Source organism: Callithrix jacchus, chromosome 6 (assembly GCF_049354715.1).
Source record: "Callithrix jacchus isolate 240 chromosome 6, calJac240_pri, whole genome shotgun sequence".
Taxonomy (NCBI): Eukaryota; Metazoa; Chordata; class Mammalia; order Primates; family Cebidae; genus Callithrix; species Callithrix jacchus.
In genome coordinates this window covers 77,986,918-78,014,423 of record NC_133507.1, presented here as the reverse complement: position 1 = coordinate 78,014,423, position 27,506 = coordinate 77,986,918, and the positions used below count along the sequence as shown (strand labels likewise).

At 38.9% G+C, this 27,506-nt stretch overlaps 1 long non-coding RNA gene across 1 annotated transcript in view; it reads left to right on the top strand.

Annotated features, from left to right (window-relative positions):
* The window catches only part of LOC144576658 (uncharacterized), a 53,903-nt gene extending 28,591 nt beyond the window's left edge, over positions 1-25,312 (top strand). Inside the window, exon 2 of the long non-coding RNA XR_013518930.1 lies at positions 23,653-25,312. This is a non-coding gene — a long non-coding RNA (uncharacterized LOC144576658). The remainder of the gene's footprint in view (positions 1-23,652) is intronic.
* Positions 25,313-27,506: the final 2,194 nt, after the last annotated feature.

Genomic DNA, 27,506 nt, shown 5'->3' with positions numbered 1-27,506 from the left:
CGTAGGTACACACATGGCAGTGTGCTTTGCTTTTCTTCTCCCCTTCACCCACATTTGGCATTTCTCCCCAGGCTATCCCTCCCCACCACCCCTCCCACTGGCCCTCCCCTTTTCCCCCCAATAGACCCCAGTGTTTAGTACTCCCCTTTCTGTGTCCATGTGTTCTCATTTTTCATCACCCACCTATGAGTGAGAATATGCGGAGCTTCATTTTCTGTTCTTGTGTCAGTTTGCTGAGGATGATGTTCTCCAGATTCATCCATGTCCCTACAAACGACACGAACTCATCATTTCTGATTGCTGCATAATATTCCATGGTGTATATGTGCCACATTTTTCCAATCCAGTCTATTATCAATGGGCATTTGGGTTGATTCCAGGTCTTTGCTATTGTAAACAGTGCTGCAATGAACATTCGTGTACATGTGTCCTTATAGTAGAACGATTTATAGTCTTTTGGATATATACCCAGTAATGGGATTGCTGGGTCAAATGGAATTTCTATTTCTAAGGCCTTGAGGAATCGCCACACTGTCTTCCACAATGGTTGAACTAATTTACACTCCCACCAACAGTGTAAAAGTGTTCCTATTTCTCCACATCCTCTCCAGCATCTGTTGTCTCCAGATTTTTTAATGATCGCCATTCTAACTGGCGTGAGATGGTATCTCAGTGTGGTTTTGATTTGCATCTCTCTGATGACCAGTGACGATGAGCATTTTTTCATATGATTGTTGGCCTCATATATGTCTTCCTTCGTAAAGTGTCTGTTCATATCCTTTGCCCACTTTTGAATGGGCTTGTTTGTTTTTTTCCTGTAAATCTGTTTGAGTTCTTTGTAAATTCTGGATATCAGCCCTTTGTCAGATGGGTAGTCTGCGAAAATTTTTTCCCATTCTGTTGGTTGCCGATCCACTCTAGTGACTGTTTCTTTTGCCGTGCAGAAGCTGTGGAGTTTCATTAGGTCCCATTTGTCTATTTTGGCTTTTGTTGCCAATGTTTTTGGTGTTTTGTTCATGAAGTCCTTGCCTACTCCTATGTCCTGGATAGTTTTGCCTAGATTTCCTTCTAGGGTTTTTATGGTGCCAGGTCTTATGTTTAAGTCTTTAATCCATCTGGAGTTAATTTTAGTGTAAGGTGTCAGGAAGGGGTCCAGTTTCTGCTTTGTGCACATGGCTAGCCAGTTTTCCCAACACCATTTGTTAAACATGGAATCCTTGCCCCATTGCTTGTTTTTGTCAGGTTTATCAAAGATTGTATAGTTGTATGTATGTTGTGTTGCCTCCGGTGCCTCTGTTTTGTTCCATTGGTCTATATCTCTGTTTTGGTACCAGTACCATGCTGTTTTGATTACTGTAGCCTTGTAGTATAGTTTGAAATCTGGTAGTGTGATGCCCCCCGCTGTGTTCTTTTTGCTTAGAATTGACTTGGCTATGCGGGCTCTCTTTTGGTTCCATATGAAGTTCATGGTGGTTTTTTCCAGTTCTGTGAAGAAGGTCAATGGTAGCTTGATGGGGATAGCGTTGATTCTGTAAATTACTTTGGGCAGTATAGCCATTTTCACGATATTAATTCTTCCTAACCATGAACATGGAATGTTTCTCCATCTGTTTGTGTCCTCTCTGATTTCGTTGAGCAGTGGTTTGTAGTTCTCCTTGAAGAGGTCCCTTCCGTTCCTTGTGAGTTGTATTCCAAGGTATTTTATTATTTTTGTAGCAATTGCGAATGGCAGTTCGCTCTTGATTTGGCTTTCTTTAAGTCTGTTATTGGTGTAGACGAATGCTTGTGATTTTTGCACATTGATTTTATATCCTGAGACTTTGCTGAAGTTGTTTATCAGTTTCAGGAGTTTTTGGGCTGAGGCAATGGGGTCTTCTAGGTATACTATCATGTCGTCTGCAAATAGAGACAATTTGGCTTCCACCTTTCCTATTTGAATACCCTTTATTTCTTTTTCTTGCCTGATTGCTCTGGCTAGAACTTCCAGTACTATATTGAATAGGAGTGGTGAGAGAGGGCATCCTTGTCTAGTGCCAGATTTCAAAGGGAATGCTTCCAGTTTTTGCCCATTCAGTATGATATTGGCTGTTGGTTTGTCATAAATAGCTTGTATTACTTTGAGATACGTTCCATCAATACCGAGTTTATTGAGGGTTTTTAGCATAAAGGGCTGTTGAATTTTGTCAAATGCCTTCTCTGCGTCAATTGAGATAATCATGTGGTTTTTGTTTTTGGTTCTGTTTATGTGGTGAATTACGTTGATAGACTTGCGTATGTTGAACCAGCCTTGCATCCCCGGGATGAATCCTACTTGATCATGATGGATAAGTTTTTTGATTTGCTGTTGCAATCGGCTTGCCAATATTTTATTGAAGATTTTTGCATCTATGTTCATCATGGATATTGGCCTGAAGTTTTCTTTTCTCGTTGGGTCTCTGCCGGGTTTTGGTATCAGGATGATGTGGGTCTCATAAAATGATTTGGGAAGGATTCCCTCTTTTTGGATTGTTTGAAATAGTTTTAGAAGGAATGGTACCAGCTCCTCCTTGTGTGTCTGGTAGAATTCGGCTGTGAACCCGTCTGGACCTGGGCTTTTTTTGTGAGGTAGGCTGTTAATTGCTGCCTCGACTTCAGACCTTGTTATTGGTATATTCATAGTTTCAGCTTCCTACTGGTTTAGGCTTGGGAGGACACAGTAGTCCAGGAATTTATCCATTTCTTCCAGGTTTACTAGTTTATGCGCATATAGTTGTTTGTAATATTCTCTGATGATGGTTTGAATTTCTGTGGAATCTGTGGTGATTTCCCCTTTATCATTTTTTATTGCATCTATTTGGTTGTTCTCTCTTTTCTTTTTAATCAATCTGGTTAGTGATCTGTCTATTTTGTTGATCTTTTCAAAAAACCAGCTCTTGGATTTATTGATTTTTTGAAGGGTTTTTCATGTCTCAATCTCCTTCAGCTCAGCTCTGATCTTAGTAATTTCTTGTCTTCTGCTGGGTTTTGAGTATTTTTGATCTTGCTCCTCTAGCTCTTTCAATTTTGACGATAGGGTGTCAATTTTGGATCTCTCCATTCTCCTCATATGGGCACTTATTGCTATATACTTTCCTCTAGAGACTGCTTTAAATGTGTCCCAGAGGTTCTGGCACGTTGTGTCTTCATTCTCATTGGTTTCGAAGAACTTCTTTATTTCTGCCTTCATTTCGTTGTTTACCCAGTCAACATTCAAGAGCCAGTTGTTCAGTTTCCATGAAGCTGTGCGGTTCTGGGTCGGTTTCTGAATTCTGAGTTCTAACTTGATTGCACTGTGGTCTGAGAGGCTGTTTGTTATGATTTCAGTTGTTTTGCATTTGTTGAGCAGTGCTTTACTTCCAATTATGTGGTCAATTTTAGAGTAGGTGTGATGTGGTGCTGAGAAGAATGTGTATTCTGTGGATTTGGGGTGGAGAGTTCTGTAAATGTTCACCAGGTTTGCTTGCTCCAGGCCTGAGTTCAAGCCCTGGATATCCTTGTTTATTTTCTGTCTGGTTGATCTGTCTAGTATTGACAGTGGAGTGTTAAAGTCTCCCACTATTATTGTGTGGGAGTCTAAGTCCTTTTGTAAGTCATTAAGAACTTGCCTTATGTATCTGGGTGCTCCTGTGTTGGGTCCATATATGTTTAGGATCGTTAGCTCTTCTTGTTGTATCGATCCTTTTACCATTATGTAATGGCCTTCTTTGTCTCTTTTGATCTTTGTTGCTTTAAAGTCTATTTTATCAGAGATGAGAATTGCAACTCCTGCTTTTTTTTGCTTTCCATTAGCTTGGTAAATCTTCCTCCATCCCTTTATTTTGAGCCTTTGTGTATCCTTGCATGTGAGATGGGTTTCCTGGATACAGCACACTGATGGGTTTTGGATTTTTATCCAATTTGCCAGTCTGTGTCTTTTGATTGGTGCATTTAGTCCATTTACATTTAGGGCTAATATTGTTATGTGTGAATTTGATACTGCCATTTTGATGCTAAGTGGCTGTTTTGCCTGTTAGTTGTTGTAGATTCTTCATTATGTTGAAGCTCTTTAGCATTCAGTGTGATTTTGGAATGGCTGGTACTGGTTGTTCCTTTCTATGTGTAGTGCCTCTTTTAGGAGCTCTCGTAAAGCAGGCCTGGTGGTGACAAAATCTCTGAGTACTTGCTTGTTTGCAAAGGATTTTATTCTTCCTTCACTTCTGAAGCTCAGTTTGGCTGGATATGAAATTCTGGGTTGAAAGTTCTTTTCTTTATGAATGTTGAATATTGGCCCCCACTCTCTTCTGGCTTGTAGTGTTTCTGCCGAGAGATCTGCTGTGAGTCTGATGGGATTCCCTTTGTGGGTGACCTGACCTTTCTCTCTGGCTGCCTTTAGTATTCTCTCCTTTATTTCAACCCTGTTGAATCTGACGATTATGTGCCTTGGGGTTGCTCTTCTTGCGGAATATCTTTGTGGTGTTCTCTGTATTTCCTGCAATTGAGTGTTGGCTTGTCTTGCTAGGTGGGGGAAATTTTCCTGGATGATGTCCTGAAGAGTATTTTCCAGCTTGGATTCATTCTCTTCGTCCCCTTCTGGTACACCTATCAAACGTAGGTTAGGTCTTTTCACATAGTCCCACATTTCTTGGAGACTTTGTTCATTCCTTTTTGCGCTTTTTTCTCTGATCTTGGTTTCTCATTTTATTTCATTGAGTTGGTCTTCGACTTCAGATATTCTTTCTTCTGCTTGGTCAATTCGGCTATTGAAACTTGTGTTTGCTTCACGAAGTTCTCGTATTGTGTTTTTCAGCTCCTTTAATTCATTCATATTCCTCTCTAAGGTATCCATTCTTGTTATCATTTCCTCGAATCTTTTTTCAAATCTTTTTTCAAGGTTCTTAGTTTCTTTGCATTGATTTAATACATGATCTTTTAGCTCACAAAAGTTTCTCATTATCGACCGTCTGAAGTCTAATTCCGTCATTTCGTCACAGTCATTCTCCGTCCAGCTTTGCTCCCTTGCTGGTGAGGAGTTTTGGTCCTTTCTAGGAGGCGAGGTGTTCTGGTTTCAGGTGTTTTCCTCCTTTTTGCGCTGGTTTCTTCCCATCTTTGTGGATTTGTCCGCTGGTCGTCTGCGTAGTTGGTGACTTTTCGTTTGGTTCTCTGAGTTGACACCCAGAATGTTGATGATGAAGTATTTCTGTTGCTTGGTTTTCCTTCTACCAGTCTAACCCCTTCGCTGTACGACTGCTGAGGTTCGCTCCAGACCCTGCTTGTCTGGGGTGCACCTCTAGTAGCTGTGGCGCAGCGAGGGATGCTACCAGTTTCTTTTTCTGCTCTCTTTGTCCCAGGATGATGCCTGCCAAATGTCAGTCTTTTGGATATAGAGGGGTCAGGGAGCTGCTTGAGGAGACAGTTTGTACTTTATAGGGGTTTAATTGCTGAGCTGTGCACTCTGTTGTTCATTCAGGGCTGTTAGGCTGCTATGTTTTATTCTGCTGCAACAGAGCTCATTAAAAAACCCTTTTTTTTTTTTTTTTTTCCTGTAATGCTCTGTGTTGAGGGGTTTGGGCTTTATTTTTGGATGTCCGATCAGGTGTCCTGCCCAGCTAGAAGGCAGACTAGCCACTGTTTGGCTGCCGAAGCTCCGCCCTGCTGTTGTGTGATTTGCGCTGTTCCTGCGGGCTCTGCTGTGGTCTCTGCCACGCCCTGCGGCGGAGTCTCTTCGTTGTAGCGTGTTGCCTCAGCAACGGCAGGCTGCGTCAGCAGTGGGCGTGTATCTCAGTAGGGGCGGGTTGCCTCTGCAACGGCTGGCTGCGTCAGCAGTGGGCGTGTATCTCAGTTGGGGCAGGTTGCCTCGGTAGTGGTGGACGCCCCTCCCCCACAGAGGGTCTCGGACCGTCTGCTCGGGATAGTTTGAAATCGCGGTTTTGTTCGTCCCACTGGGTATCCCAATCCCTGCAATCCCCTGGGCTGGCCTATTGTCCAAGTCTCGTTCAGTGTCAAGTCCAGCCCTCTCAAGTCTCAGGTTGCCGGTTCAACAGGGCACCCGGACAAGCGCGCCCTGTGGGGATTGCTGGGTAGGGCCGGCCGCCGCCGCCCTGGCTGCCAGCTTCGCCAGGCAGACCTACTGCCTGGCGTCCCGTGACTTTTTTATACTTGGGAATTTCCCCTTTCTGTGGGCAACAAAGATCAGTCTGGAAATGCAGCTCAGACTCACCGTTTGCAGATTCAACGAGAAGAGCTCCAATCCTGGGTTGTTCTCACAGCGCCATCTTGAGTCCTCTCAGCACATACAATTATGTTCAATATATAATACTTGATAATGGGCCAGGTACCGTAATTTCAGCACTTTGGGAGGCTGAGGCAGGTGGACACAAGGTCAAGAGATCGAGATTATCCTGGCGAACATGGTGAAACCCTGTCTCTATTAAAAATACAGAAATTAGCTGGGCATGGTGGTGCGCACCTGTAGTTTCAGCTACTCGGGAGGCTGAGACAGGAGAATTGCTTGAACCCAGGAGGCGGTCATTGCAGTGAGCCGAGGTTGTGCCACTGCACTCCAGCCTGGCCCCTGGTGACAGAGCAAGACTCTGTCTTAAAAAACAAAAAAAAAAATACTTGATAATAAATGATATAAATAGGGCAGAGGGAAAGGTAATAATAGTTTTAATTTCCGGGAGAAATACTGATGTTAAATTCACTTCCCTTGGAAATCCTGGAAGAGGATAAAGCAAGAGGGCTCTGGGAATCTAGAGGAAACTTTTTAGGTGTAGATGCTAAAGTTACTCCTTTTTTTTCTTTTTTTTTATGGTTTAGGGAGCAATAGTGTATTAGGCTCTAACTTTGGGTTTTATGATTTCCTTTTATAAGATAACATTAGTTTTCTTTTTTGGAGTTTGATCTTTTATTGTAATGATAGTCATCTTCATGCAGCATGTTTTAAGTTTAAAATATTCCCTAAGAGTAGCCTGCCATGGTGGTGCATCCTATAGTCCTAGCTATTAGGGAGTTTGAGGTGGGAGGAATGCTTGAGCCCAGGAGTTTGAGACCAGCCTGGGTGACATAATAAGACCCTATCTCCAAACAAAAAACAAAAAATATTCTGTAAGAGATAGCGGCAATTAATAATAGTATAATTATAATAATGTCTTAATATATCCAGAATGGTTATTGCAAACTTGGTGCTCTTTGAAAATGACCACAACAGTTAACCTTGGAAACCGAAGAAAGTCATTGAGGAAATCCTAGCCATCCCCAAACTTAAAATAAGTTAAGGCATTTATTTAATCTTCAAGGGTGTTATTTATGGTGAAGAAATGAGCAGAAGTCATCATCAGTTTGATCATTAGCATCTGTTTTATTTAGAGATGTTTGACATCATAAACTAGGAATCTGTAAAACTGTGTGTGCATATTTTTCTATATCTGGGTAGCTACCATGTGTTATACAGATCTCAACCCTAACATTTCTAGAGTTGTACTGTAGGAACTATGTCTAGTAGAAATCTCACTCTTGGCTCACATGCATTTGGAATTACCCTTTAATATAATAAACAGGTATTGATTACTATTTTTCTGAATGCATACTTTGTATGTACCTGTCTTTTTAGATTTTCATAGCAGCTCTGCAAAGTAGGCATTTTATCTTTATTATCCAGATGAGGAAACTGATGCTGAGGAGTAAAAGAATTTGCTCAAAGTTTTGTGGTAGTGGCAGGACGCAGGTTGGAACCAAGAATTGGCTGACTCCAAAGTCCATTTTCTCTTTGTTACTTAAGATAGAACTTACACATTTTCCTGAATTCATTTTTTTAATTGCATTTTAGGTTTTGGGGTACATGTGCAGAACATGCAAGATAGTTGCATAGGTACACACGTCGCAGCGTGATTTGCTGCCTTCCTCCCCTTCACCCACATCTGGCATTTCTCCCCATGCTATCCCTCGCCAACTCCCCCTTCCCCACTGTCCCTCCCCATCCCCTCAATAGACCCCAGTGTGTAGTGCTTCCCTTTCTGTGTCCATGTTTTCTCATTGCTCATCACCCGCCTATGAGTGAGAACATGTGGTATTTCATTTTCTGTTCTTGTGTCAGTTTTCTGAGAATGATGTTCTCCAGATTCATCCATGTCCCTACAAAGGACATGAACTCATCGTTTTTCCTGAATTCATTTTTATCATGACTTATCCTCACTCCAGAGTCTTGGTTACCACCCTTGTGGTCCAGCAGAAGTTTGGGATGTTGAGGTAGGGCTTGGGGCTTTCGGGTGTAGGCATCCGTATTGCTGGCCAGGATAGGGGCCGGGCCGGGCCATGGAATGACTGTGAGTGGAACTCAGCTGGTGGGCAGGTGTGGTCCATTCGATGACTGACATTAGCAAGAGGGCAGGAGAGTCCTCTTGACCAGTGACTGGTTTCCCAGAACAGAAGCAAACCCTTCCCTCAGGCTTCCTGAATGAAAGAGCATCCTTCAAGCATCATGCTGAAAGATGGACTCTTCTCCTTGGTTCAGTGGAGGCAGCCTGCCTGGGTCTCTTGAGAGCTCCTTCATCCTGGCGCCTTTTGGGATTTAGGAAGCTTGTATCTGAATTTTGGAATGCAGGGGCTTCTGGTGGGGGCCATTATATTTTCAACTAAGATTGGCCGTCCCTGGTCCCGAGCCTGCACACTTTTCTAAAACCTTTTTTTCAAGCTCTCTGCTGCTTCATGAAAGTAAGAAAAAAAATCTACCCTCTAGATTTGGTTTGTTATTTCTTCAGTGACACTTTGTCTCTTCATCCTAACATGGAAACCAAATAACTTAGCAAACTAACCCATTTTAGTGTAGCTAATACCCATAAATGTATTAGAGGACAAATTCCTTTTTAGCAGGAAACTCTGAGGCCACGCTCCCAACTTTGTCTAACTCCTTGGTGACTTTAGCAATGAGAATTTTAATCCAGAGGCTCCAGGGAGATACCTCCCACCCCACAAAGTGGGATTGCTCCTGTATTCTGTTAATGCTTATTTGTTGAAAGAGTTAACAGTGGCCCTTGAACCATGAAGCAACTGTTTCTGATGCTAAAAGCACACAAGAGCTCAATAATGCAGCAGCATCCAAACTGGGAATGAAGTGATTTGTTCTTGACATCAGTTGGCAGGTACATTCTCTTGCAGAGAGTAAAGATGAAATAGAATCCCATTCATAGAAGGCAGTTTACAGGAAGGGAGGCTGGGGATGCCAAAATGAGCTCAGGCTCAGAGGCCTTTTATGTCTTAGTGTTCTCACAAATATGCTTCCAGTAAAAACAATTTGAAAGGCAGAATATAAAATTCTTCCATTTAGGAGCACCTTGCTGGGATCTATGGTGGTGGTTTAAACTGTGCTGTTTTTAGAACCATGCCCTGTGAATGTGTCATATGTTGTCGGCCAGATGGTCATATAATGCTTATTGTCCTAGTGAGTTTGAATTAGGGAGCTGGGGAATTCTTAGCTGGGAAAAGATAGGACAGGGCAAAAGCGTATCTGATTGAGGGTGCAAAGTTGCATTCAACTGATTTGGTCTCTGCAAAGTTTTCCATAGAAGTCTGTCAGTGTGTATTGCTTTTTACTATTAATTGGAGTTTTAGTCATGTGCTTTGTGGTTTATTCATGAAGATTTTATTTAAATGACTTATGAGAACTATCAAAATGTTTGCTCTGAAGGCCTAAATTATATGATGTTCTTATGCTGTGGATTTTTTTCAGATGATCAACTTACTCTTATGAAAATGCTTGAGCAGTTTGGCTGCCAAATTGTAATGAAAAGCTGTCAGCAGTGCCTTGATTTATCTTTCTTTCACCTTTCCTGATTTGCTGTCTGCTTGCTAGGTCTAAGTGGCATATACTCAGCTCTGCGGACAACATCTGTGCTTCAGCTTCAGGTCCTCTGCCTTTCTTGGAAGGTTTAAAAATAAGAGTATCAGGAAAGGTTCCATAGTTGGTGACAATAGAAGGTAGGATAGTTTTGAGCAAACAAGAAAATGAGATGAACTTGTCTTTCTTCTAGCATACTCTGCTGAGATTTATTCCCAGCACCATCAAGGGGGCTGTTGTAGAATGTAATCCCCACTCCTCTCAGTGAAAGGAGAGAAGTACAAAGTACAGAGTCTTATCCCTTCAGTGTAATCCTGGATGCACACTTGGATCCTTAATCTCTAAGTGGGAGTGTGGTCCAGACCTCATTCGATGTAAAGCTCTTATAAAGACCCTGATTGTTTTTTTAAGGGAATCTCTGCTGTTGCCACTTGTGTTGTCATCTTCTTCTTGAGAATGTTTTACCATAGCAGTTAAGAAGTTATGTGATTTTAAATACCTCTTCACTTGGAGTCAGTGCTCGTGGTAAGTCGGTTTGACCATTCATTCATTAACTCATTCCACAAACTCTAGGCTTCAGCTTACCACTCTGTCATTAGCAGCCTCCTCTGCTCATTATTTTACTTTGATTTTCATCCTTTTGACCTCATATGAGTCGATCTGTTTTCCGTGTAAGACTTTCATGACCCTACTTTTTCAGGAATTCATTGTCTGTCCGGTTTGATGTTATTGCTTTGAAGCCTGGAGATTTCTTACACAGAGGTGTTTTTCATTGACTTGGATAAACTCAGAATCAAGTTACCTTAAATCACTGTCTTTTGGCATCTCCCCTCCCCATCTCTGTGTTAGTTATTCACCATAGTCTAATTAAATATGTTAAGTAGTAATGCAGGAAAAAGTAGATTCTGCTTTCAGAATGTTTTTAATTTCTCTCAACAAAGGTAGAGAAAACCTTTGTTGCTTTAGGAGTCTGGGCAAAGTTTCCTGTTTTTTCTTCCCAGATTCCCCTCTCCCTTCACCATTCCTCCAAGAAGCTTGAGGAATGATGATTTAAAACAAAAAGGTCATGAGGGATGACTGGCTCATAGATATTTCATGAAAAAGTATACCTTTTCTGGGGTTAAGCCATTCCTGGTAAGTAGGAATGAGCTCTTCATTGCTTTGTCGGTGACCACAATATATGAATACTGTAGAAGATCTGGGTTAAAAACCAGAGCCCCAGCTGTTATCTATAGTGTGCTGTTGCCAAGCTCCCAGTAAAGTTTGAGTTTAACAGACCACACTGTAACTGAGAATGATAATTTTGTGTTATCCCTATTGGATGAGTGGCTAGCCTGTTTCCACGGTAGACAGATGCTTTCCTTAATGACAGGCACCACCAGCCCAGGGCCTTGCTTTGTAGTAGGTCTTCGATAAATGTTTGTTAGATTTAATTGCTTGCTGACTTGTTGAGTACTGAGTGTGATTAGATTAAGCCAACTCTGTTGTAATTAAGAACTATCAGTCACAAACCAAATTTAATATTTTTCTAAAAATGTATGCAATATAAAAGTTCTAAGATAAGCCGAAAGTAAGGAAAATGACTTATCGGGGGAAAATTGTGACTTATCGAGTCCTGTTTATGCTGTATTCTGTAGCTGAGGTTCAGTTCATTTGAACTCCATGTCTGGTTTTTAAGTTTGTTTGTTTTTTTGTGGGAATCAGAGCTGGGGTCTCTGTCATACGGACTGGAGTGCAGGAGTGCAGGAGTGCAATGACAGCTCACTGCAGCCTCAAACTTTGGTCTCAACCTCCCAAGTAGCTAGACTATAAAATTAGCCACACCTGGCTAATTTTTTGAAAAATATTGTTTTTGTAGAGATGGTCCCACTATGTTGCCCAGGCTGATCTTGATTTCCTGGACTCCAGCAATCCTCCTGTCTTGACCTACCGAAGCACTGGGATCACAGGTGTGAGCCACTGCACTTGGCTGCACATTTTTTTCAACGGTTTTTTTCTGTCCCTTGTTGAAAGGCTTCATTGTCCTGCTGATAATTAGGCTAATAAGAATCAGGAAGATTCTTCTTTATCACTTGTTCTTAGATGACAGAGATTCTTAGAAATTCTTGCTGTATTTATTTTGTACTTCCTGGTAATGTAGTTTAGATCTGAAAACACATAATTGAGGTTAACCCTCTGAGAAGAGGAAAATACTTGTGTGCTGAGAACTAGCTTGGCCAGGAGACTCCCACCCAGGCGGGCTGAAGGTATTGCAAGGCAGTGAGAGGCAGACACCCAGATAGCTAACAGAGTGGATCTACTCTGGGGACCAACAGTCTGAGAGCCTGTGGAGCTTGCAGCTCTCCAGGACTGAAGGCCCTGAGCAGAGATTCAGCCACACATTTATTTGCTTTTTGACAGTGATTCTTATTAATCCACAGGTTCTTGACATATACACTTACTCAGGAATATACCAAATAGGCAGTTGTCACTCGCCTACCACTAATTACAAAACTACAAGGCATCCTCCACGGAGGAACCATGGGGGCAGGGTAAACTTAATGTTTCTCAACACTTGTGATCAGTTTAAATGACTCAAGCAATCGAAGAAGAGTTATCTTTACCATTGTATTAGTCTGTTCTCACACTGCTAATAAAGACATATGTTAGATTGGTTATTCATAAAGGAAAGAGATTTAATTGACTCGCAATTCACTTTGGGAGGCCGAGGCGGGTGGATCACGAGGTCAACAGATCGAGACCATCCTGGTCAACATGGTGAAACCCCGTCTCTACTAAAAATACAAAAAATTAGCTGGGCACGGTGGCGCGTGCCTGTAATCCCAGCTACTCAGGAGGCTGAGGCAGGAGAATTGCCTGAACCCAGGGGGTGGAGGTTGAGGTGAGCCGAGATCGCGCCATTGCACTCCAGCCTGGGTAACAAGAGCGAAACTCCATCTCAAAAAAAAAAAAAAAAAAAAATTGACTCACAGTTGAGCATGGCTGGGGAGGCCTCGGGAAATTTGTAATCTTGGTGGAAGGGGAAGCAAACACGTCCTTCTTCACATGGTTCCAGCAAGGAGAAATATGAGCAAAGAGGGAGAAAAGCCCCTTCTAAAACCATCAGATCTCCTGAGAACTTACTATCTGGAGAACAGCATGAGCCTAACTGGCCCCATGATTCAGTTACCTTCCACTGGGTCCCTCCCATGACATGTGGGGATTATGGGAACTACAAGATGCGATTTGGTTGGGCACACGGCCAAACCATATCAACGATATTCTGCCTAAATTAGAAGCCCTTCTCTAATTATTCAAGCTTAATTATTCAAGTGCCTAATGTCACCACAGATTCTTTTTTTATTTGGCGATTGTTTAATACCATTGCAGCACCTTCTAATTGATAGTTTGTGCACAAGTTTTCAAAAAGGAAGTTAGTGTCACTTCTTAAGAGAAATTCATCAACTAAAGTGACATTAGAACCAGTGATTAAAAATTACTTAGGTCACATCTGTGGATGTCTATGACTGTCTACTTTTTGTTTCTAGAACTCATGACTATTTAAATGAAAACAATCACCTCAGTCCTCACCAATGATTGTTAAAAATACCAAATTTAAGGTGGCTAGCAGTATGAGGCAATGAATACCAGAGAAATGGAGTCATGAGTAAAATAAAAGTATTAATGTTTATGGCTTCTTTGGTTAAAGTCTAAATGCTGTTTTTCAATTCAGACTTAACAGGGAGGGTGCTGCAAATGAAGGGAGGATTTTTTTTTTTTTCTATCAAGGGTCACACAGTGTGAGGGTATCTTAGTCCATTTGGGCTGCTGTACAGTAACAGAACACTATAAACTAGGTAGCTTGTAAACAACAAAAACTTATTTCTCATGGTTCTGGAGACTTGGACATCCAAGATCAAGGCATCAGCAGATACAGTGTTTGAGGGTAGGACCTGCCTCCTGGTTCAGAGACAGCATCCTTTTGCTGTATCTTCATGTGGCAGGAAGGGATAAGTAACCTCTTTTTTAGGGGTACTAATCCTATTCAGGAGGGCTCCACCTTCATGATCTAATCACTCCCCAAGACACCCATCTCCTAAAACCATTACATTTGAGGGTTAGGTTCCAGCCTATGAATTTTGAGGAGACACAAACATTTAGTCTATGGCAGAGGAAGATACTTCGTTTTAAGGTACTTAGTTCTTTAACTTTGAATTCTTACATACCTTTTAGAAATTAGGGCTGATTTGTTTCCTCGTTTGTGATGCCAAATTGTGAAGATGAAGGTAATTGTTCAGTTCAGATATGAAAATACATGACTGATAAGAGACAGAGGCAGATAGGACATTGGTAACTTTCACACCCTAGTTTGAAAGGTCCCGGTCTTCCTTGGCTATGCTGAGGCATGAATAAATACCATAACAATAGTAACTACACCTTTGTTGTATTTTATTTCTTCAATTCCCATCTGTTGTTGCAGCTTTTAGCTAAAGCATGGCTTTCTGAACTTCCAACTTGAATCACAGAGCTGTGTCTCGGTGAGTTGATTCTAGAGGTGGAAGTTAGTGTCTTAAATTTGATTCAGTCACATATGCCTTTTGGGTGACTTCACTTTGAATTCTCAAAGGATGACTTAGAGAATGTCATATAAACACCCTGGCAACTGGTAGTGACCTTCTGGGAGATTCTGAAGGATTGAGGTTTCACAATAAACACAGATAAAAGACAATTTTTCAGAAAGCAGTGATGAAGGAAGTGAGTAAGTAAGGCATAACTGAAGGCAGTAGAGGTAGCTGAGTGGAAATGCATAGAGTGCTGGGAGGAGTGTAGTTTACCAGGGAATGCATCTTGTGTATCTGGCTGGAGGGGAAATTGGGATGGAGAAAGGGAGGGCAGCATGCAGGAAGGCACGTGGTAGGAGTAGAGATGTGTGCCAGGGATGGCAAGTTGACTGTCTTGGTACCAAGAGTTTGTCTTACTGTAGTTAGACAGAGTTAGTTTTTGTTCGGGACGAGACACCTACTTTCCCATATTTCCCAATAGGGGTTTTGCATATACTGACTTGAAGCAAGAACGGTTTGAACTATGGTATCAGATTTCTGAAGGTCACATTATTTATTAAATAATAATATTGCGCCCGGGTGCAGTGGCTCACGCCTGTAATCCCAGCACTCTGGGAGGCTGAGGAGGGCGGATCACCTGAGGTCGGGAGTTCAAGACCAGCGTGACCAACATGGTGAAACCCTGTTTTAAAAAAAAAAAAAAACATTGCTCTTTAAGCCCTTAAAATTGGCTTTTTCTAGACTCCTAACCTCTATATGTTCTTAATAAAATAACTCCGACTAGAGCCGTTACCAAACTCTGACCGGAAATAGTTAATTAAGAGATGCAGAAGACTAGGAGCTAGAAATTGATATTTTTTCCAAACCCCTAGTGTCAAGAAAACATCTACTTTAGGATCTATTCACATCCTTAACTTTGCCAGCTCCTTGATTCATTTGCAAGATTGCAACCCTCCTTGCTATTTAAAATTGTTCTTTAATTTTAAATTTGTGTACTATTTTCATATCATTTAAGTGAGGTTCTCCACCTACCCAAGATGGTAGCTATCTGCCTAATATCTTAGTTGTACCTAAACATTGTGGAAAGTGGTTTCTTTTATAACTTTAAAAAGTGTGGCCTTTCAGACCCCCATTTTCTCATCTTCCTTTGTCAGAGTTCTGTTTGAAATGACCAAAGCCACTTGGATCCTGATTTAGTGGATGATTTCAGTGACATTAAGACTTTGAGATTGCTATTCCCTCGCATCATTCATCACAGTGGGAAAGCATTTTTCATGTTTTCTGTGGGGTGATTTGGAGAATGACTGAGATGCTTATTCCTTCTTTTCTCCTGTTCAGTCTTGTTTTGTGCTGCAGTGACAGAATATTTGAGGCTGGGTAATTTATGAATAACAGAATTTTATTTCTCACTGTTCTGGAGGTGGCTGGGAAGTCCACAATCGAGGTGCCAGCATTTGGTCTGGTGAGGGCCCTCTTGCCACATCGTTACCTGGCAGAAGGCATAAGGGCAAGTTGTCCAAATGCAGAATGAAGCCTTTTTTACAAGAATCCTAATCCCTTTAAGAGGCAGAAGCCATTATGGCTTAATCACCTTTAAAGGCTCCACTTGTAAACACCATCACTTTGGCAACACCTAAATTTTGGAAGGGACACATAAACTACAACACCCCCTCTCACCTGTTGTCCGCCCTCCTTTTGGGAGTGGGTAGTGATGCTGACTGACAGATGGTCCAGGCTTCCTTGCCCTCTGGCTTCTGGCTAACTGGATTGGCCAAGGGGGAACTTTAGAAGACCTAAGAGTGGGAGGGGAGAGAGCTGCCAGGCGCCGTATCTCTGCTCTCTGCCTGCTTCTCTGTTGCAGTTTTGTCAGTGGCTGTGTCCCACCAAGAAACCACTCTTCTCTCAGGCCTCCAGCAGCTTACTTTCCTCTCCTTAATGCTTCGAGTCACTTTCTACCTGAATGCCCCTTGTGGTACCCTTCACCCTTCCCTTTGTAAATAGTCCTTCAACCAGATCTCGTCATTGGAACTATATGAATTGCCTCTATGTAGTACATGTAAGACACTGTTGATTAAAAGCTGTATCAACACTTTAATATGAAGAAACACATAGGGTATTAAATGTACATGATTATAAGATACAGCTTAATTTCAGATACGTTAATACTTAACACCCATGACTGTTAAAACAGAGGGAAACCTATGAAATCGCTACTGGTTTTTCATTGTATTAATGATGCCATAACAAATATCTTTGTTTATAAACTTGCCTATGTTTGAGATTATGTCCTTAGGATAGATGAGAAGAGAGTTACGGACATTTTCTAAGACTTGTTTGTTTTTGCTGCATTGCATTCTAAAAGGGTTGAAATATTTCGAGTGCCACCTGCAGCTTCTTAGCTCTTGTTTGACTGTCCCCATGACAGCAGTGTGTGTTGACTTTTCCACAAATCTTTTCTAATTTGATAGGCCAAAGAGGGACTTTCCATTTGGCAGTGCAAGTGAAAATTTTCTGTTTTATTAACAGGTTTTTTTTTTGTTTTTTGCTTTAAAAAATCTCCTTTGCCTATTTATTTATTGGGTCTTACTGTTTTTCATATGCATGAGCTCTTTGTATAATAGATCAGGGGTTAGCTAACTTTTTCTATAAAGGACCAGAAAATAAACACTTCAGGCTTTGTGGGCCATACAGCTTCTGTGGGGTGAAAGCAGCCTTAGACAATAGGCAACTAATGGGGCTGGCTGTTCTCTCTCATGGACACTGAGATGTGAAAAGTATATATTTTTTATGTGCCCTGGAGTATCATTCCTCTTTATTTCAATGGTTGAAAAATGTAAAAACCATTCTTAGCTCCTGGGCTGTAGAAGAACAGGCAGTGGGCTGGATTTGGTTAGTGGGCCATAGTTTGCTGGCCCTCATGATAGATGCTAACTCATTTAATTTGTTCTGACTGTTTTCCTCAGTTCCTTTTTTAGAGATATTTTTTAGGCCTACAGAAGTTTAAATTTCTTACATCATCAAATTTTAAATTTTTGGCCGTTTTTGTCATGATTCTGAAACATTAGTTAGAATGTTCTTACTAATGATTGTATCCAAAAATATATGACTTAATTTTAGCTTTAGAGACATGTTTTTTAAAGAATTAGCTTTTATTCATGTGGAATTTATGTGTATATAGTATGGTTTGGAGGTCTAAATTTAGTTATTTTTGCAAGCAGCAAACCAATTGTGGGTTGTTTTTGAATTCTCCTGGTGGGTACTGGGTTCACCAACTGTGCTTTGTGTACCTTTGATCCTAGATTTACAGCATGATAATTTTCCCACTTTTCATTTACGTTCAGGAAGTACGGTGCCATCCTGTGACATGAGTTCCTCTTAGTTCTTCTTGGCTCCTCTGTTTCCCTGTGAGTGGCATTCATAGGATATTCAGAAATCTTATAGGCTTAGTATTAATGGATACAAATGGAAAGAGTTGTTCTCTGAAAAAAAAGTTTATGAGATTTTTTTTTTTTTTTTTTAATGAAGAACGACAGCTTTATCTCCCATACTAGGAAAGAAATGTGCAATTAATGGTTTATATTATACAACATTAACTGTTGGGTTTTTTTTTTTTTTTTTGCCTTTGGAAGCTATTATACTCAAATTTGTAATAAGCAAAGTGACTTATTTATCACGTTACCATATAAGATTGGGCAAGAATGATCTTTTATTTTTAGTCTTTTAGGTTGTTGAAGTGACCTAAAATGTAATTTGAGGATAAGCAAAACCCTGATCTGCTAAAAATTATAAAACCAAATTTGCAGGAATGTTTTTCTTGCTCCTGAGACTGAAAAATTTGCTCCCAATTCAGTTGACTATAAAGAATAGATGACATGCTTTTATTTTCTGACAGCACCAAGAGTTATTCCTGCTGAACCAGGAATGCTGTTAGAATGTCAAGGATGGATTTGCCTTAACTTATTTTTCTACAATGCTGTAATAAAAAATCTGTTAAGATTTCTGTAATTCTTGGTTCACAGTAGACAGTTCCACTGCAGAAGTCCTGCTCCGGTCAGCTTGTATTTCCAGTGAGAATGTTCTTTCAGAACTGGAAATGTCTGTATATTCAACTGGGTTGCCATGGTGCTGTGGGACATGAGGTGGCAAACTCCACACAAGAGTTAAGGAGATGAGTAGTGCTTGGGATACAGATTACAGAAAGTCCAGCTTGCCGTCAAGTTCTAGGCAAGAGATAGAACTCAATGTCTTAATCCGAAGAGGAAAATCTTCATTCCAAGGGACATTGGGTTTAGATGAGATTCATTGCTAGATTATGCCCTCGATGGCCTGTTAGCTTTCTTAGGAAACTTGTTCCCATTTTGTGTCTCCACAATGGTTCTCAGCTACTATCTGGACCAGTCCCTTAAAATTAAAAAGTAAATTCGATGTGATATTGTGATTTGAAACTTGAAACATGTGTTTTTATTTAGCTAGACTACAATGGTACACGTAGAATTTTTATTCAGCTTCCCCACCCAATATGAATTTGGAGAAAAATAGGAATGACAAAAAAATCAACAGGCTCACATGAAGTGCGAGGATGGTTTGGAAATCTCCTTGAATTTCTTTTTGTAAGCCAAATTTATTTTTATAAGCCTTTAACGGAAGACAGTTTGTTCTTTGGATAATTGGCCCAGGATTTATCCTCCTCTTTCAAATATGCTTCAACCAAAGACCCAACTGTGAGATGAATAGGATAAATGAAGTTGGGAAGTGGGGGGGGGGGGGCAGGGGGGGCGGGGGGGAAGCACAACAGTCATGTGGAATCTTTTGTCTTGTTTTTAAAATAATTCTTCAAGAGCTGCTGTCTTTTTGACAGTCAGAAAGCCCTTAAGCGTATTTGTTACTATAGAGAGTGAATGGGATTCTGAAGTCTTTAATGTGGTTCTGTAAATGTAAGCCTTGTTTAATCACAGCATTTCTGCAAAAATGAACTCCTGCACCCACACCCCTCCCCTCTTCTTTCTTTTGGGGTCTTAGATCTCAGCTAAGCATTTGAACAGTCATTGCTAAGTGTTTCCACATTGGGGAACTAGGAGAACTTGGCTGGATAGAATTCTGATTTTCATAGGAGGGAATTAGTTTTCCTTTTTCTGCTTTAGAAGTCGTATACTATACTTGCTATTTGGGCTGAACTGACTTGAAAAGTCAAACAGGAATGAGTCTAGCTACTAAATTTAGAGAACTGATTCATAATTTCTTGGTCTAATACAGTGGGCAGTCTTGTCATTGACCAATTCTTTATTTCTATGTTGGCCAAATTGGAATGAAATTCAAGGCTGCTGTTTAACCCTCCATAGTTCATAGTTCTGGAAATTCATTTCTACTTATCCACTCATTTCCAAAGATAACATGTATCCAGAGAGGCTGTGAGGTCCTGGCTTTGATGAGGCAAACTTCCTCCATGCCTCTGGAAGTCTTTCACATTTCACACATTGTCTTATTTCTTGTTCTTTTCCAGTTAACAAGCATGTTTTTATTTAAGTCAGGCTGTAACTCTCTTCTCTCTGAAATTTTCAGTGACCCTCTTCAAGGGAGATTTAAAATATGTGGGAAACTACTTTTAGCATAGATGTTGTTTTGTCTTAAATACATGCTCATGTGATTTCCTACTGGCCATTTAGAGTAACAGTTATTCAAAGAGCATTACCTAAATTCCATCATTAAAAGAAAAACTTATGCCCCTCATCTGCTCCCGCACCCCTTATCATTATTTGTAAAGCTCTCTAAATGCCTGTCTTGCTTAAAGAATCCTAAGACTATGGAGGTGGAATGTACTTGGCATATTGTTCACTATTCCATGAATTTGTAGACTATTTATTATATCTCTGGCTCATCCAGAAGATGTTGTCATCCTTTAAAATTGCAATTAGCATTATTGTAAAATTGGCTGATGGAAAAAGATCTATTAAAGTTACATGTATTTTGGATTTAATCTTGCTCTGCCTAAGGATGTTAGGGTTCATCAAATCCTGCTTTACCTGGATATGCAGGGAGGAAAGTTGAGGAGAAATCTTTTTTTTTTCTCTCATTAATAAATGAAAGAATTTCAACGTGAAGAATTTTAAAAAGTCAAAAGCACAGTTGGTTCATGGGGGTAATTTGCAAGGAAACTAGATGGGCATAATGTAGGCAGGGGAGACTGAGGGAAATTATTGGGATAATTCAGTTTCTTTCCCTTTGTCTGTCTGAGCTAGTTAAAAAAAAAAAAGAGGTTTGGCAGGGCGTGGTGGCTCAAGCCTGTAATCCCAGCACTTTGGGAGGCTGAGGCGGGTGGATCACGAGGTCAACAGATCGAGACCATCCTGGTCAACATGGTGAAACCCCGTCTCTACTAAAAATACAAAAAATTAGCTGGGCATGGTGGCGCATGCCTGTAATCCCAACTACTAGGAGGCTGAGGCAGGAGAATTGCCTGAACCCAGGAGGCAGAGGTTGCGGTGAGCTGAGATCGCACCATTGCACTTTAGCCTAGGTAACAAGAGCAAAACTCCATCTGAAAAAAAAAAAAAAAGAAAAGAATTTTTTATTTCTTTCTAATAAGTGCTGAGGATGATGAGGCTGTGTCACAGATTGTATATTTTTACTTAAAAAAGGGGAAAACAACTTCCAGATTTTCTTCTAAAGTGGTTTTAACACTTTATCCTCAAACATATGTCATAGGTCTGGTTATTCCATGTTTCTGTTAATATTTAAAATTGACAGGCATTTACACTGCAGCCATTCTGATGGATGTAATTTACTGTAGTAATGTAGTAGTAATTTATTGTAGTTTTGTGCTTCCCTGATGACTAATGAAGTTTAAATGTGCTGCCTAGTCTTGGCCTCAAGTTTACATGGTTTCTGAGTCAGCCAGAGATTTTAGCAGAATTTAAACATTGAATTTGCAGCTCCTCATCCCTATTTTTTAATCCAACATTTCCATTAAAATTGTGTTCATATTTTCTCTCAACTAGTATGAAATGTATTCAGGGCATTTGTCTTGTATCTGCTATAGGCGGCTATTCCAATAGTACAACTAGTCCAATAGTCCCGTTCATTTCTGTAACTCTTACACCTATCAGTCAAATAAGAAATTTTAAAGGAGGTTATTTGACTCTGATTGGGGGACTGAGAAAAACAGTATTATGTGTTTCCATTTTACTAAATGTTTGTTAGAGAAATGAACTCCAAACACTGGTTCTGCCTAAGCTTACCACAGCTACTGAACCCATCCACATGGCTAGGATTAGTGAAAGCTTATATTTTCAGTGCTCAACTATGACTTAAACTAGTATAAGTAAAAAAAAATTTTTTTAAATATTTACTATGTTTAGAAAATTTTTAAATGTACACGTTAATTTAATATTTTAGATCAAAGTAAGTGGAAATTTTAATTTTAATTTAATTTTAAAATTTAGAATTTAAATAATTCTGGAGAGAGAATGGGAAACAAGATGGGTACACATAAAATAAGTACAATATGCAAAATGAAAAGATTTCAGGAGATACAATATTTTGTATTTGTACATATACAGCAACAATAATAAACATGTCTTAAATTTTTATTCAGGTTAATATTTTATGAATCTTTGTTTAGCCTATGATTAAAATCAATTTCAAAATCGTATTTCTTATTTCCATTTGTATATAAAATGGGCTTTATATCTTATAAATTAATGTTGGCACAGCTACTCCAGGTTTTAGAAATAATATACATCATTTAACTTAAATAATAAATTTTAAACTGTGATTATTTTACTAGTATATTGATTTTGTTATATGTGATTATTTTAAAAGTATATCATTTTGATTATATATGTTATGAAAGATTAAATGAAAATAATACAACTATCTTTTCAACTTACTCTATGAGTATTTTCATACACTGAAAATCATATTAAACATAATACCACACTGGAAAAAGTTCTTTCTGTGTAACAAAACACAATTTTCTTTACAGTACAAACTAATTTCATAAAGCTTTTCCCATATAGTCATCTCTTCTGATGATTTTATAGCATGTCATTCACTGAGAATTAATTATATGTCATCTTGTGATCTCAGTTTTATTTGTAGTATTATTTTCTGTTTTTCATGTAAATATGTTGTGTTCCCCTAAATAAACTTAATATTCTCAGGGAGCTTACATAGTAATTCAAGCTATTCCCACATAGAAACATACAAGAGATATACACATGTGATCTGTTGACTGCATACAAAAATGAGATATATGTCTGTTTATAAACATATCTATTCTAATATCATTTTTAGTTCTTAAATTTTCAGCATTTAAATTTAAATTCATCATTGAAATTAAAGTTGAATGTAAAAATTTCAGTTTTTACATTGACAAACAAATATGTTTTGTCAATATAAAAGTTGAATTGATAGTAGGCTAAAAACAAAGGTTTGGTATGAAAGCCAGCCAATGGCAGATTAGGCATGTCACAAGGAAGAGGGCCAATATGTCATATCTGGGAGAAGAGACTCAAGGAAAGCAAGAACCATATTTTAAACCCTGAGATAGATGCTAGTCCTGTTCCAAAGTATTACAGAAAGCTCAAGTCCCACTAAATATTTTCCTAAAATAGAATAGAGTATAAGGTGATTTTAAGGCATTTGCCTTTTGAATATCGTACATCCTCAATTATTACTATTATTATTTTTCAAATGGGTCTTGCCATGTTGCCAGGCTGAACTCCTGGACTCAAAGGATCCGCCTGCCTCAGCCTCCTGAGTAGTTGGGACTATAGCATGTGCCACGATGTCCAGTCGAACTCAATTTTTATTTTCTGTTTCAGTGTTTAACACAAAACTTAATGGTAATTCACAGTAAGAGGTACATAAAATTATACAGAGTCATGCAACACATGATGTTTTGGCTAATAATAAACTACGTATATGATGGTAACCCTATAAGATTATAATGAAGCTAAAAAAATCCTATTACTTAGTGATGTTGTAGCCATCATAAGTCATATCGCAACCCAATACTCAAGTGTTTTTGGTGATGGTGGTGTAAATGAACCTATTGCATTACCAGTCAAATGAAAGTATAGTATATACAATTATGTACAGTAGTACATAATACTTGACAATGGTAATAAATAACTATGTTAGTGGTTTCTGTATTTATTATACTATAATTTTATCATTATTTAAAGTGTAGTCCTTGAACTTATAAAAGAAAGGCGTTAACTGCAAAACATTCTCAGACAGTTATTTCATGAGGTGTTCTAAAAGAAGTCATTATTATACTAGGAGATGACAGCTTCATGTGCATGATTGCCTTTGAAGACATTCCAGTGGGACAAGATATGGAGGTGGAAGACAGTGATATTGATGATCCTGACCCTGATCAGGCCTCGGCTAACATGTGTGTTAGTGTCTTTGTTTTCAACACAAAAGTTTTACAAGATAAAAAATAAAAATGCTACATATAGAAAGGCTTATAGAATAAGGGCATAAAGCAAATATTTTTATATAGCTGTACAATGTGTTTGGGTTTTAAGCTGTTATTACAAAATTCAAGAAGTTAAAAAACTAAAAATTTTATAAAGTAAAAAATTTATTGTAAGCTGAGGTTAACTTCTTATTAAAGAAAAAATATGAATTTAATATGGCCTAATTGTATAGTGTTTATAAAGTCTATAGTAGTGTACAAAAACATCCTAGGCCTTCATATTTCCTCTCCACTTATTCAGACTCATCAAGAGCAACTTCCAATCCTGCATGCTACATTCATAGTAAGTGACCCATACAAATGTACCACATTTTATATCTTATACTGCATTTTCACTGTACCTTTTCTATGTATACATTTGCTTAGGAACACAAAGACATATCTTATGTATTATAATTGCCTTTAGTGTTTAGTGAAGTAATAGGCTATACAGATTTGTAGCTAAGGAGCAACAGGCTATATACCATATAGCCTAGGTGTGTAGTAAGCTATCCTTTCTAGGTGTGTGTAAATACAGTCTATGATGTTTGTACAATGATGAAATTGTCTAATGATGTATTTTTCAGAATGTATCCCCATCAATAATGTGTATATGACATACATTATAAACCAGGTACTACTTTTTTTGAAATATGACTATTTTGTTTAATAAAATATGATGTATGTCTAAAGAATTGCTGAATCCATAAGTCTGGTTGGTATCCATAATCTGTTCCTTCAATTAGCTGAACCTAAAAATTCAATCTTCAAAGTCTCTGAGACATTTTTATATGAAAAAAGGTCCTGAACTTAAAATATTTGACAACCAATTTTGTTTTTCTTTTTTCCAGATGACTTTGATTATTCTTTATGTTATTTGGTTAACGATAAAAATTTAGCACTAAAAATAAAATTTAGAGATCTTGTGGGCATCTCAGAAAATTCACCTCTAAAAGCAAAATAAAACAAAACACGATGCTTTAGACATAAAGGCTCTATCTGCTACTAGCCTGAGGATTAAAAAAATTTGTTCTCTAAAAGTCCCTAGAGCCATTTTGAGGGAAATGTTTTATTCTTTTGCTATCGAACAATTTGTCTTCTAAAATCTCTTTACTATCATATAACAAGGACCACATGTAAAAATCAGGTCTCTACATCAGGTTCTATAGGAAAGTGAAAATGATGAATATAAGTGGTGAGATCTAAACATAATTTTTCAGGTGTGTAATTAGATTCCAAATATTTTCAGTGGGTATGTGTGTGTTTCTGTGTGTGGTGTGCATGTGTGTATTCTCTCAGGTTAAAGCAGCATTTTTGTTTAGAGAACATGAAAATGAGCATTTGCTTTGATCTAATTTTTTTAGAAGTGTAAAACATATTTCAAAAAATTTATTTCCTCTGAAGATAACTATTTGTTGTGTTTGCTTTACTAACTGGTTAAATTCTATAATAAAAATTTAATGCATATGTTACAAAAAACAAGATTTGTCCTCATATTTATTCCATTTCAAATTATGCCATATGTACATTCAAACATAATTATATAATATATGTGGAGAGCTATGCTTTCCCCCCACAGTAAAATCTTGTGATTCTCTAGAATATGTAAAAATAGCATATTAAATTCTGAATTATAAATATATTTAGTGCTAAGTATATATAGCTTGCTTGTGTTTGAAAGTGCTGAGATATTTAAATTTAGATATTATAAAATAGAGATGTGTTATAAAAACACAGACGATACAATTTATTAAAAATATTAAAATCTTTCTTTATTATTGCTCATATCTTCTCATCCTCTCAAATATGTGAGGGGAATCCCAGCATCCCTGAAGAGCTCTGTAGTCATTCTTTTCTTTATGTCAGAAATTACAATAGTAACTGCTGCAATAAAACAGGAATCTCGGCCAGACGTGGTGGCTCACGCCTGTAATCCCAGCATTTTGTCAGGCCGAGGTGGGTGAATCACAAGGTCAGGAGTTCAAGGCCAGACTGGCCAAAGTGGTGAACCTCATCTCTACTAAAAAATACAAAAATTATCTGTTCAGGGTGGCTCATGCCTGTAATCCCAGCTACTTGGGAGGCTGAAGTAGGAGACTTGCTTGAACTGAGACCAGGGAGGCAGAGGTTGCAGTGAGCTGAGATAGAGTCATTGCACTCCAGCCAAGCGAGACTCCATCTCAAATAAAAAAATAAAATAAAGAAAAAAAAAAAAACAGAAATCTCTCAATGCGACAGGGATAAGAGGATCTTAAGTGGCATAGTCCACGTGGTGGCACTTAATTACTACACAAGCCAAGCATGGTTACTGTAACAGAGAGGAGATGCAAAGCTGTGATCAGAATACATTGACTCACAGAGATCTATGGTGTTGGCTAATCGACCATAGATTTCCTAGAAAAAAAAAATGTGATGGCAGTCTCTTACATTCTTTCTTGATCTGTGTGAGTAGTTCTAGATCTACTGAACAGAAATATAACTTGCCACCAAGACACACTCATGGACCCTTAATTGTTTTCATTCTTGAGTAGTTTACGTACTAAGAATCTCTTGAATAAAGGAGAGGCTGGGTCCCCTTGAGGCTGGGTCATATTGAGGAAGGACATAATTTCTTTTTTTTTTTTGAGACGGAGTTTCGCTCTTGTTACCCAGGCTGGAGTGCAATGGCGCGATCTCGGCTCACCGCAAACTCCGCCTCCTGGGTTCAGGCAATTCTCCTGCCTCAGCCTCCTGAGGCACACATCACCATGCCCAGCTAATTTTCTGTATCTTTAGTAGAGACGGGGTTTCACCATGTTGACCAGGATGGTCTCGATCTCTTCAGCTCATGATCCACCCGCCTCGGCCTCCCAAAGTGCTGGGATTACAGGCTTGAGCCACCGCGCCCGGCCAACATAATTTCAATATATATATTTTGATTTCAATAGCTTTTGAGGTACAAGTAGGTCTTGGTTACATGGTTGAATTGTACAGTGATTAAGTCTAAGATTTTAGTGCAGTTATAGTGTAGTTTTTTCCAAAACTCCCCCCTCCCCCTTTCTAAATCTCCAATATCCATTGTACCACTCCACATGCCTTTGCATACCAAAAGCTTAGCTCCCATTTATAAGTTAGAACATATATTATTTGGTTTTCCATTCCTGAGTGACTCCGCTTAGGATAATGGCCTCTAGCTCGATACAAATTGTGCAATAGACGTTGTTTTTTTCTTTTCTTATGGTTAAGTAGTACCCCTTATTATATATGTGTACAGGTTTCTTTCTGATATAACAATAATTTTTTCTTTGGGTAGATACCTAGTAGTAGGATTGTTGAATTGAATAGTAGATCTACTTTAATTTCTTGAGAAATCTTCATACTGTTTTTCATAGAGGTTGTACTACTTTACATTCCCAGCAGTGTCTAAGCAGTCCCTTTTAACCACATCCATGCCAACATCTATTGCTTTTTTTGTTTTTGACTTTTTAATCATCGCCATTTTGGCTGTATTAAGGTGATATCTCACTGTGGTTTTAAGTTGCATTGAGGAAGGACGTAATTGAGTGAAGAAGATGCTAGATCCCTCAAAGAAGGGCTATTTTCACATAATTAAGTCCCTGCAAAAATAATGGTTATAATGATTATCAAGATTATGCAAAGCAGAACATGGCAAATTTAAAATGAAAGCAAATCT